The sequence below is a fragment of the Symphodus melops genome (assembly GCF_947650265.1).
Source record: "Symphodus melops genome assembly, chromosome: 1".
Taxonomy (NCBI): Eukaryota; Metazoa; Chordata; class Actinopteri; order Labriformes; family Labridae; genus Symphodus; species Symphodus melops.
Window position 1 is genome coordinate 27962808 of NC_136691.1, and position 11070 is coordinate 27973877.

Genomic DNA, 11070 nt, shown 5'->3' on the forward strand with positions numbered 1-11070 from the left:
GAGGAGCTGTTAGCTGATGAGGCCGATGGACTAAAAAGCTGATCTAACTGAAGAAGAGGGGTGACCGATACAGATGAAGACTTGGCGGTGATGGGGAGGTGGAGGGTTTCATGCTACGATGGTTGGAAGTGATGGTTGGTGTTTTGCACCAAAACCAGGGGTCAGATTCCTCGTATGCTTCAGTGCACTTTCTGGTGGCATGGATGAACTGGAGTAAGAGAAAGCCATATTTAAAGGAGGCAGCAGTAATGTGATAGGCTATCAATGAGGAAGTGGAGCAGGGCTATTGCACAGTGAGCAGGTGATGAGAACAGCTTGAGAACAAACAATAAAATCAGTGTAAGATAAACTGTACCACGGCAAAGAAAAAGAAAAAAGGAAATTCAATTTTGCACATTGTTGTTGAACATGCTACACACAAATGTGCTAATGGAGAGATGTCTGAGTGAGGGCACGTCGGTGCCAGAGCTGGGGAATGAAGTGCCTTGCTCAAGAGCACATGGGCAGTGCTCAGGATGTGAACTGGTACCTCGAGCAGACGTATTCCAGACTTGGTCCGTATCAGGTCTTGAACCGGCGACCATCTGGTTCCCAACCCAAGTCCGTCCAGTGTGCAGATTATGTTTTCATTACTGACGTTTCGTCATAGACTTAATGAGGTAATTATGATGTTCCAAACTAATGTGCTGCCAACCTGAGAAACCTGAACTCAAAACACAAAAAGGCTTCTATAAAATAATATTACAGAAGCAGTATCAGGAGTCTTCTCTGCTGCCCCTTAATTAAAAATGTTCCCATAATTCACCAGAGTCAATAAATCTGATAATAACTCAGGATGAATCCCTGAGTCTTGTTTCTGGAGCCGCCCCTGGAGGAGGACGACACGTGGCACTAATCCAGGCACAGGCTGAAATATCTGACCTTCATCATCCCTTCTCCATGTGATGAAACACTGCAGCGGGCTCCCATCATGTTTCAACATCCACTCTTATTGCGTTTGTACTGAGGTTGTTAGGGCAACGCTGTGGCACGAGAGCGGGTTGATCTGGCCGATGTGGCGGTGTGAAATCTGAAGTAGGAGCTATCGCCGGAAGTCACACGACTCCAGACGGCGTACAAGACGCGCAAAATCTGCATTTTAACCAATAAATCAAAGATAGTTTGCAAAGTGTAAATAAAAACAGTGTGATGATTAAAAACAGCACAAAGACATTTCAAATGTTCAAACTATGAAACGTCAGTGTGTCATGTTTACCCCTCTGTTGCATCACTTTCTCTGATTCTTTGAAGTATTTTAGGAACTGAGGAGACACGTTTCTCTCTTCTTTTAATAATTGTAGCTTCAAGTCAGACTCCAGCTGTTCAACAGTTCAGGGTCTCCTTTGTCTTATTTCACGCTTTATAATGCTCCACATATTTTCATGACAGTTTGTTTCATGTCTAGCAGTGGTTTAGCAGCATTAATGGAGCCTTCCCAGATGTGCAGGTTAACGATGCCACGTGCACCCTCACCCCATCAAGGATGCTCGTCCCTCTCCTCTTCAGACTGCTTTCAGTAAAGTCATCTTTTCTGGTCACCATTGGAGTGTTCTTTGGGACTGTAAGCTATAACATGCACCTTTTTGAAAATCTTCATGTCATCTAATTATAAGCTGATGATGTCTTTAACGTGCAGCCCGCCTCTGTTGGCTGCAGCATTACAGCGATGTCTGAGAGAGGGAGAGAGTTCACTCTGGCATCAAGGACAAGTTGAGACAGAATCTCACTTCCTCCTATATGGCCCCAGATATAAAGATTTGAGGGATTCTTTCTTCGATCAGATTAATGCTACATACCCCGAGTTCAGCCGTCTCCCGGATCCTCAGGAGTTTCTCTATCGACGTGGCGAGAAAAGTCTGTGTGCAGGACAAGCAGCCAAATACATTCATGACTGTCACACATGAAGACAGACTACACTCAGTGTTTCACAGGGTTTTTATTATGTTGTATATATTTGGCTCATCATTTCGTGAGCTTAGAATTATAAGGTTCAACTCCGTTTTGGGTAGTTCAGAGATATTGAGCATCAAAGTTTTTAAGTCCCAGCTGGCAAAACTGTATGTAGTATTATCTACTATTATAGTTCAACAAGAACATCACCCTATATCTTTTGGCTCAACTAAGAAAATTAACGCAACTGTTTGCGTCAATCTTTTTGAGTTGTGGTAACTTCTAATGAAATTAAGTTCAGTCAACAATCTATGTTGAGTTAGGGGAAATAGCTTTTCCTTTACAGTCAAAGGATTTTTAATTACTACCTACTTATCAATTGGTGGCACAAACACACATTTTTAAGTTGATTACTCATAATATTAAGTTGTTGCAACAGCTTTTTCCACAATATGTAAAATGTCTTTTAAGAATTATATACTTAATTATCATTGTTATGAACATAAGTTTTTTAATTGACAACTGTTAAAAAATTAAGATGTTTTATTCCAAAACATTTAACACATATTTCAATGTAGGGAAAAAAATAGACAAACTTAAATTACCCCACAAGTTAAAAATGACCAAACTGGCCATACTGCCTTGGGAAATTAAGCTGTAATCATACTAATTTATGCCATCACATCAGATCAGTTATGCTATCACAGCTAAGTTCTAGGCCTTTGTATAGTTAAAAACCACAGTGCCAAACATGTAAAAACTTCAGAACTCCAATATTTTTAAATAATTCTGTCAAATATTTGTAACATTTTGTGAAACTACGGTGATAACGGTCCATGTCTCTCAACTGCCACCAAACCTCTAAAGGTCCTGCACATTTTTTTTACATATATATATATATATATATATATATATATATATATATATATATTACACATTATAGTAAAGACCACAGCATCTTGGAATATCCTTTCCCTCAAGGATTTTGGTTCCCTCCACCACGATGGCTGCAGTCCTGTGGTCAGTGGGCTGGTCACCGATGATGGCAATTGTCATCACCTGTCTGTCAAGGTCTGCTTCAAACTCGTCCATGTCCTTGTAAAGAAAATTAAACAATAAGTTAACGTGTTAGAAGTTAATGAACTGGTGATGAACTAATAATCAATTACATTATAATCTCAATGAGTGACTGAATTTAGTTTGAAATGCAAGTTATTGGCAAAGTAATTATCATACCTCAAGAAGTCTTTCTTTGATCCGCCTGATTCTCGCACCTGTAGCTCCTCCCCTTGATGAGACCACGTCCATAAGTTTTGGGGTGCAAAGGTCGAGTTTGCCCATAAAGACAGGTTCAAGGCTTACAGTAGTGATTCTTTTGAATTCTTCATTTATCTGTAGAGCACATAAACAGAAAATATTATTTTCTGCAGACAACTAAGAATACTGTGACAATTACCAGCGAGTATTACTATACTATACTTCAATAGTCAAAGAAAATCTCCTAAATTAAATGATGACCTCCTAATAAAAGAAGAGCACCTAATTGACCCATTATTATTGAGGGTATTGAAGGTATTGATTTCAGTATGAATGTGTTCTATTTTATGCATTGATGAGAATTGTTAAGAAAAAAAACTAAATTCAAATCAAGAAGAATAGGCATATGATGAATCAATCTTCGATTCAAATCTTAACCACAAATAGATAAATGTAGGTCTGAATGATATCAATAGAAACACATTAACAACCAATGCTGTCCATGCAGCGCGCACATGCTGGTCGCAGCTTTTTTGCACTTTTGGTTACACACACATTAAACAATGTAGCTAACAGTTACACAAACAAAAATGAAATCATGCACTTCCATAATGGAAAGCCCTTTCTAGCTGAGAGGACTTGTCATTTGCAACTTAATGATTCCTGTGCTACATTAAAGGATGGGATGGACAAAAAAATTACTGCTAATGCTAACTGTGAATAGCGTAAGCTACATGTAGAACATTACATGAGCTGTACTTGCAGGTGTAGTCTAAAATCCATACACAAGTCCACTGTTGGTCATATCAGAATTGACAATATGCCAAAATACATTGTTTTAGTGGAATAAAATTGTAAAAGAAATAAAACTTACCTCAAAATGTCCTTTGAGTGGTATTCCTTCAGCCAACTGTTTTAACCGTCAGAACTTGTCCGGGCATGTGGGTAGGTGAAATTTTGAACTTATGGTGAAACAAATTAAGTCATCAAACCAATTTAATGAAGTTACTGTAACTTAAATTTTGTTTTAAATCAGTTGACGCAGAAATTTGCGTTGAAATTATATTAAATATTAAGTTGATGTAACTACCAACATTATTAAGTCAGCACAACTCATGAAATTATGTTTCCAATTTAAAAGGCTTATCTAAATCAAGAAATTACATTTTTTATGTTGCAGCTATGCATTTAATTAAGTGGTGGTAACAGATCCCCAGAATTACTTTTTAGAGTGTATAGGTACTTTGAGGATAGAAGGCATTGATAAATTCCTAATGGATAAGATTATATCAAAAACTCAATTTCGGCCGAAAGTGGAGATAGAACCTTATAATTCTAAACTCACGATTTGTTGACCAGATTTTTCTGTTCAGCTTTGGCAACATAGATTGCTGCTGGGAGAGAGAGAGAGAGAGAGAGGGAGAGAGAGAGAGAGAGACTGAGGCACAACGATCTGAACACAAACCAGGTGGCGAGGTTGGACTCTGTGCACTGCCATACGACACCACCAAGTACATAAATTGAAACTTCCTTAACTCGGTTTAACCGCTGAACTGACTCCAGGACAGATATCAGAGCAGCGAGGGCAACTTGAATGTCTAACTGGTGGAAATAATCCAACATGTTGGTTGTTGGACTGCACATGAGTGTGACGTCAATGCGTACGCGACGAGAGCCAGCGTGAGCAGCTCAGAGCACACTTTTGCGTTTTCAACTACTAAAACGGGAACGCGACGATGGAGTGTTTTTAAGATTTCCACTCCAGAGGGTGGGTTCATTTTTTAAGTCCCAAAAACGCAGTCGTCGTCTGCACATCTGATGAAATATTTTGACGTTTCACTTGGAAGCTTTGTCGCGTAAAGCCAGCCTGAGTCGCAGATTTTTTTTTTGTTGTTTTTGAGAGAAATGTGCCACATGTTGGCAATGTAAAAGTGAAGGTGTTTGGGTGTTTGTCAGTCATCCAGGTCATGGTAAATTTAAACCAAAGGCAACTGGACTGGTCGAAGACTCTTTAACGAGCCTACCTTGAAGTATTTGATGGACACATTGCTCTTCAGGGTAGCTGTCTAATGAAATGGATGTGAAGATGTTTGTTTCTACCTATCATAAAAATGCCAGATTCAAATACTCAAACTTTGATTGTTTGGTCCGGTTGTCTGAAAGAGGGCCGTATCCTCCCCCTTCTCCACCTTTTCAAACAGTCCTCCTGTGCTCTAAATGAAGCATCTGAGCTGAGCTTTGATCCAAATATCACATGAATCAAGCAGCAGAGGAGGTTTGTGACACTGTGGAAACCAGCTCTCTCAGAACGCTCTGTTTTGGTGTGTGTCTCTTTAAATGTAATGACCCCCTGAGTTTTCCCCGTAGACATCACTCCTTTGTAGAGACAATAAAATGGCGGACCTGCACAAAAGCTTTTGCTCTCGGCTGAAGGTGGGGTCTATGGGTGGAGACACCAGGAGAGGACAGGGGATTTGTTTTTGGTTTTTTTTACCACAATTCAACTTGTGATGTCACAAGTTGAGAACATTTGAAACTGAGCTTTTTTCTGTGTTTTCGACATTTGATTTGTTGTCTGAGTGCATCGTTGTTTCACAAATGATCACAATCTGTTTTTCCATTACATTTCACCAAACCTCCTAACTTTACATGAATTGTGTTTTGTTCTTTTATTTAAATGGATTTTGATTAAGTTGAAGTTTATCTTTAAATGATGATGAGCGTTATGACTCCACAAGTTACAGCAGCATCTTCATCGCTTCATCACTACAATCCTAGTTTTATCATAACTCCAGTAATAATAATAATAATAATAATAATAATAATAATAATAATAATAATAATTCATACTTTTTTAATCCCACAAGGGGAAATTCAGTTTACGCTGTTTAAGGACATGAACACACAGGCACAAAGGCACACTCATGCACAAACAGGATCCTAGTGACATGCATTAATGGAAAGGTCTCAGAGTGAGGGGGGCTGCCCACAGCAAGCGCTCCAGCAGGGAGCCTGGCCAAGTGGGGGCCCAAAGCAGGATTTTATTTTGGGCCCCCCCTTCCAATAACATCATAATGAAATAATAATAATAGTAATAATAATAATAATAATAACAATAAATTACAATTACTAACAAATCAAATGAACAGCCTCGATCAACAGTGGAACAAGAACCTAATAGATTTGTTTTGGTTTTAATGGTAAACTACACACTGAAATTATTTTAAATACTAGCCTCACAAAATTAAATTGCAATCAATGCAAATATGATTACAACTAATGATGTTCATTATGATTGAATTTGATGATATTTCTATATTTAAATGTTGTATATCCTTATTGTCCTTATTATGTTGTACTTAAGTTCTACATTTCCACACTACTAGGCCATGGCTCTAGACTGGAAAATGGTGGCTTGCCTTCTTCGGGTCGGTGGGGAGTCCCTGACCCAGGTGGAGGAGTTTAAGTATCTCGGGGTCTTGTTCACGAGTGGGGGGAGTGTGAGATCGACAGACGGATCGGTGCAGCGTCTGCAGTCGCTGTATCGGTCCGTCGTGGTGAAGAAGGAGCTAAGCCAAAAGGCGAAGCTCTCGATTTACCGGTTGATCTTCGTTCCTACCCTCACCTGTGGTCATGAGCTTTGGGTCAGGACCGAAAGAACGAGATCTCTGATACAAGCGGCCGAAATGGACTTCCTCCGTAGGGTAGCTGGGCGCACCCTTAGAGATAGGGGGAGGAGCTCGGTCACCAGGGAGGAGCTCGGAGTAGAGCCGCTACTCCTCCACATCGAGAGGAGTCAGCTGAGGTGGTTTGGGCATCTGGTCCGGATGCCCCCTGGACGCCTCCCTAGGGAGGTGTTCCGGACATGTCCCTCCGGGAAGAGGTCTCGGGGTCGACCCAGGACACGCTGGAGAGACTATGTCTCTCGGCTGGCTTGGGAACGCCTCGGGGTCCCACCGGAGGGGTGTCTCCGGTGGGACCCCGGACACCTCCCAGAGGAGGTGTCTGGGGTGAGGGAAGTCTGGGCGTCTCTGCTTAGATTGCTGCCCCGGATAAGCGGCAGAAAATGGATGGATGGATGTTTACTGCTGCAACACATTAAAATTCTCCATATAGCCGTATACTTCTATTAAAAACATAGATTGATAGGCTATAAACCTGATTGAACATATGACCACCAACTGGTCAATTAAAAACTCCTTCTTTTCAATAAAGCTGAATATTAACAGTTAACAAGACATTTAATAAATGGTTGAAAATGTAATCTCCAGTCCACATCTCAACATTATTATCATCTCTTCTGTCTCATGATTAGCACGAGCAGACATGCTAGCAGTTTATGTTTATATGCCACTAAGTTTTTTCTTTTTTATTTCAACAACATACCCACCTTCAAGTGAAGCACGAGCCCCTTCCTGTTTGGACTTTTTCTTTCTTTTGCTAGCTCCAGGCTAAGCTCTCTCTCTACTCTCTACCTGCAAACTACTGCCGGCCCATCTGACTGCTGATTGGTCAGATGGTGATGCTTCGCGCTTTCAATCATTGCGTCTCTCTTTTTTCTCTCCTGCCTCGGGCTGACTTGGTGGCGGTGCTCTACGCGCGCCTCTCGGAAAAATGTACGCGCATCCTTTGCGCATTTGCAGAGCCTGATAATACTTTATTGATCCCGAAGGAAATTCAATTCACTTGCGCAAAATGGGGCCCCCCATGGATTGCGGGGCCCCACGCACAGCACGTGTTCTGCATGCAGGGAGGGGCGGGCCTGTGCTCCAGAGCAGTTTTTTGGGGGTTTGGTGCCTTGCTCAAGGGCAACTCTGCAGTGCTCAGGAAATGGACTGGCACCTGCCGCTACCAAACCAATTTCCGTTCCGGGACTTGAACCGGCGACGCTCCGGTTCCCAAAACAAGTCCCTACAGACTACTACTACAGCCGCTCCCAGTATAAGTTTAAAGTTCATCACACTCACAGACACAAACTAAACAGGCTGATACAATGCAGACAAAGATATCACTGGACGGTTCCTCTCCTCTCACTCTCCTTCCTGCATCGATTCTCTGAGAAAAGCTCCCACTAACAAAAGTCAGAGCTCTTCTACTTTGTGCTTTTATTTCCCAGTTTACTGGTAATGTGCTCCATAACATGACACAGAAGTTGATCTTCACAAAAAAACACTAACATCTGCTGAAACGTATATACTGAAAGTAAAACATCTTTTAGATTAATACGAGGCCTAACGAAGTCTGCAGAGCACCCTGAAAGCAATAAACTCAAAACAGACAGTTTAAAAAAACAAACGTGGTTGTTACACAAATGTGAACTAAAAACTGGATGAACTTATACTACAGCTGCACTCAAAAAAACCAACATGGGTGTCTGTTACAGCCATGTAAGTCTAACACGTAGCTTCTACTATATAAAATCATGCTTTGTGGTTGAACACTTTTAAATCATGTAGTTTTAGCATAACATGCAGCAACTTAAAATTTACTAGACTCATTTATGTTAACACAACATAATTCTAATGGGTTAAGATTGCAAATCACGTCTGCTTACAACTCCAGACCAGACGGGGGCAGTAATGTGCAAATCCCTAATTAGACATGCCCCTCATTGTTTTATATCAACCAAAGGCCAAGGTCAAAGGCGTGTCCCTGGCAAAGAGGAGCTGACATTTTGAGAGGGAACAGCACGTGAGGGAGAAGGTAAGTTTAATCCTTTATCATCCATCGAACAGAAATGGTGCAGAAATGTTATCAACAGTTAGTTATTGTCATCTTTTGCATTTTGGATGTTTTTTGTTGTTACCGAGTGTTTTATTAGGGTGCATTAAGCTAGCTAGCTAGCAAGCTAGCGTCGACGAATTTGCGGAGTTTCTCTGTTAGCGCGGGTAGCATTAGCATTAGCTACTCGAGCTGGACCACAGTACTCGTGGTGCAGCCAGGTTTCTTTGAGAGTGTAAATACGACAGTTTCTTTCGCTGCAAAGCTCTTCACAGTCTGATGTCGTTCGCTTTGTAGACGAGGAGCGAACGTTTGCTACCATTAGTGTAAGCACCGTTAGCGCGTTAAATTGAAATATTGACGATGTCCCCGTGAAAAGAAAATCATTCTCGGCATTTTGCACCGCCACGGCTACGCCTATGTAAGGGAAACACAGTGTGTACAGTGTGATTTATATCAGCCAAACAAAATATGGGCAAGCCATTGAAGTAACTCATAAGCTGATTCAATGTTTTGATGAAAGATGACAATTCAACTAGTTGATCATTTCAGTGCTATGATAGTCAAACTTGCTTTTGTGTACCCTTGTTTTTCATTTAAGCTTACTGCTGAATTCAAGAGGATTACAACCATCAGTTTGCTGCCAAAGTTCTTCTCAGAGCTGGATGGTCACTCTGCAAACCTGATGAGGGTGTTTGGCCAGAAAGGCGGAGTTCAAGGAAGAAAGATCAAGAGCATTATGATACCCATCACTCAGGTATGATGAAAAAAAAACTGTCAACCCTGTACAGCTTTTATATTTAAAATTTCATGCTGGAAATTTAAAGAGTAAATACAAGAGGGACGGAGAGAAATAAGACTAGATGGAGAGGGGGTGAAGTACTTTATTGAAGAAGGATCTGATAAAATATGAACCTTGGGCAGGTTAGACATTGTCCACTGATGTTAGTGTTGTAGTTACTGTTTCCTGGGACCACATGCGTTTATTTGACATTTCTATGATTAAATGTCTTGCTTGGACATAAAACTGATGCACCCGTGGCTATTGTAAGTTCACATATCATAAAAAAATGTAAATCAAGAGTTGCATTATGTTTGTTAAATCTTCTCCACCTGTTAATTAAAATGGTTTTTCCTTATCGTTGTTCTTGTCTGGCTTACATACTCAGACCAACGCCATTAATGTCAGGAGAGAGTGCATCATCAAAGCCCTGTGTGTGTACCTGAATGAAGAGCCTGAGAACCTTGTGAAGGAATACGTGGTATGTAACTTAGTTTTTATTTTCCTGTTCTTATTCTTACATCTATAAACAAACCAGTTATGTACTTACATATAGACAAAGTAATTATAGAATTTTTGACATAAAATTGAATAAATTATAGCTGTTTTACTCGAAGTATATGTGATACATTTTTACATTTATATGCGAGTAAAAAATAGGACTGGAATAACATATCTTAATATATATACTCTGTGCACGCCCTGTTTCTGAAGAACACAGATGGTGAAAGGAGTGAAGCCGCAATGATGGAGACGACGTTTGGAATCTTTGTGATTCGTAAAGAAGGTGCAGAGCCAGATGATGATCCTGAAAATGTAGGTATTGTTCTGGAAGGTGTGCAAGTCCTGGATGAGTTGGGAAATGTTCCACTTGCCATCGTGATGTTGTTTGCTCTTGCATACGCTCTTAACCTCAGCTACCCTCCTGAGCTGAGATACACCTTCGAAGCTTTGCAGAAAATCATCATGGAGCTTGATGAAAACAGACTGTCAAAAAAAAATCAAGCACTGAAAACTCGACTTGCACGTTAGACATGCTCAATAAAGTAAACTACAGGTGGGGGTTACTGTTATGGGAAGGCATTTGAAGCAGTACTCAGTTTGAGTATTTGCTTTTAAAAAAGCAAACAAGCTGTGTTGATACGTTTTAATACTTCCAACTGTTGCTATTTTGGGGTTAGAAAATATGATGTTTTGAAATGTTTCTTTAAAAAAAAGATAAGGTAAAAACAAGTGTTCTTTTCAAAACAAAACTACTTTGACACTTAAAATTTAAGGATGCATGATGATGATTTTTCAGTTTGTCAAACATTTTTCTTTGCATTCAGTTATCAGGACCATATTCTGTATCTAACTTTGTAACCAGCTTTGATTTGTTTTTG

General features: G+C 40.3%; 1 long non-coding RNA gene across 1 annotated transcript; it reads right to left on the minus strand.

The window, feature by feature from the left end:
* Positions 1 to 1436: 1436 nt before the first annotated feature.
* Positions 1437 to 3481, minus strand: LOC306830356. The gene is made up of 3 exons (XR_013779955.1): positions 3166 to 3481; positions 1836 to 1895; positions 1437 to 1709 (listed from the first exon to the last, which is right to left on the minus strand). It is a non-coding gene; the product is annotated as an uncharacterized lncRNA (long non-coding RNA).
* Positions 3482 to 11070: the final 7589 nt, after the last annotated feature.